Raw genomic sequence first — 2,429 nt, 5'->3', positions numbered from 1 at the left:
TGGTTTACATATATACCCGATAACGCCTTTTTACTTGTTACTTGTTTTATATTGCCATGGCCGGTAAATATGAACCATTTGGAGTATGTTTTGGGGCTAGGGCGGCAACCGGCACTTTGCACTGAAAATAGATATCAAATTCGTTCTTCATTCGTAACGGAAATGAAGTTCAGTTTAGGAGGTGCTTTAGGTCGTATCCAAAAACACTTGGCTCCAACATTGGATATCAAATTCGTTTTCTACTCTCAAATACCTTTCATTTGAGTCCCATATTGTCATAATGGGTCAAATAACCCATTTGACGTAGTTTTAGGGGGAAAAGCGCCACCTAGACTTGAACACAAATTTTAATGTCACATTCGTAATATACGCCCTAATATCTTTCACTTGAGTCCCATATAACCATGCCCAGTTGGGGTGGGCGACCTTCCATTACTTGGACCTAAAGTTTTATGCCATATTTGTAATCTACTGCCTAATACTTTGAATTTGAGCCCTATATTGACATGAACTTCGAAAATATCTCTTTAGTGGAGTTTTTGGGTAAGGGGGATGGTGCGCCTCCACCCGGTATCTAGAAATTATATAGCCTATGTTTACTTCCAGACAAACGTACAGAGTCTATGAAAATCTTAAGAAAATCGGTTCAGCCAAGTATCATATAGTCATAATGGGTCTAATGCCGTTTTTGAGGGGTTGCATGACCCCTATACTTCGATCTGATTTTGTATGCCAGATTCGAAATCTAGTCTCGAATACCTTTCATTTGAGCCCCATATTGAAATGAACGTCCAATATGTCTGTTTGGGGACAGTTTTGGGTGTTCGGGCGACCCTATGGGTACTTAGACTTAAATTTTAATACCATATTCGTATTCTACTCTCTAATACCTTTCATTTGGTACTTATATTGTTCCGGTTCACTTTTGTTTTTGGTTCGTATTTTGCATAAGTCGGAGGGTCCGCCCCCTTCCAATACCGAAAAATTATAAAGCCTATATTTCTTTCCTGACCAACCTACACAATATGCGAAAATTTTGAGAAAATCGGCTCTGCCGTTTTTCGGTCTATACAGAACAAACAAACCGAGTCCCATATATCCGTGATTGGCTAATGTGCCCATTTTGGGCGTTTTGTAAAGGTGGGGTGACCCCCTTTACTTCGATATGAATTTATATGCCAGATTCGTTATATGGAACAAAAGTCTCATTGAAATGTTTATTTTCGACAATTAAAGATCTTTTAGTGAAATACCATGCTAACGTGACTAACAGTTTAACAATATGAGTGCCTTTATCTGAATCCCATATGATCTTTAAGTTTGGATGTAAGGTGTACTCCATTATTAAAATACTTCATTTCAACCCGATATTCTCATGATGTCTGATTTAGTGGTGTTTTCGGGGGAGTGGTGGTCCCCCAGATACTTGGCCCTGAAATATCAGCTTCGTGCTCTTCTCTCAAATACCATTTATTTAAACCCCATATTGCCATTGGCTTAAGAGGAGTTTACTGTATGAGACGTCCCCCAAACACATGGCCCCAAAATTGGTTATCAAATTCGTTTTCTAATTTCAAATACCTTTCATTTGAGCCACATATTGGCTTGGTCGAAAAATTTTTTTCCCTTGGGGGTGTTTTGGGAAAGGGGTGATGCCCTAAATACATGGCCCTACAGTTGGATATCAAATTCGTATTCTACTCCCAAATACCTTTATTTGAGCCCCATCACTAAAAAATTGCTGTTTGTGGGGTATTTTGGGAAAGGGGTAGACACCCAGAAAATTGGTCCCGAAAATGGGTATCAATTCTTGCTCTACCTCCCTAATACCTTTCATTTAAGCCTCACATTGACATGGTCGGTAAATATGCCCGATTTAGGTGTGTTTTGCGGATTGGGGTGGTACCCCAAACACTAAGCCCGGAAAATATATCAGCAACGTGCTGTATTCTCATATATCTATATATCATTTGTTTTTACCCCATATTGCCATTGCCCTAAAATTGGATATCAAGTTCGGTTTCTAATCTCATTTATACTCCTTATTGCAAAAGTCAGCAAATATTTCCGGTTTGGGGTTTTGGCCCTAAAAACTCAGAATATTTAGTTCCACTCCTCCTAGTCCTATTTGGGGGTTGTTATGGTGGTGGGACGTCCGCTAGACAGTTGGTTCCTAATGTTGATATCAGATACATGGTCCATACCCAAATACCTTTAATTTGAGCCCCATATTTCCATAGTCGGCATACATGATCGGCTTGGGGGGTGTTTTGGTGGATGGGCGACCACTCAGTTAGTTGGCCTTGAAAATATATATCGGATTCGTGTTCCACTTTAAAACCCTCTTATTTTAGCCTCATGTTGAACTAGTCAGAAAATACTTATTATTTGGGTGGTGTTGTGGGGGTGGGGTGGCCCCATAGACACTT

Source organism: Stomoxys calcitrans, chromosome 1 (assembly GCF_963082655.1).
Source record: "Stomoxys calcitrans chromosome 1, idStoCalc2.1, whole genome shotgun sequence".
NCBI classification, from domain to species: Eukaryota; Metazoa; Arthropoda; class Insecta; order Diptera; family Muscidae; genus Stomoxys; species Stomoxys calcitrans.
The sequence above is the reverse complement of the archived record's forward strand: the minus strand, read 5'-3'. Positions refer to the sequence as shown.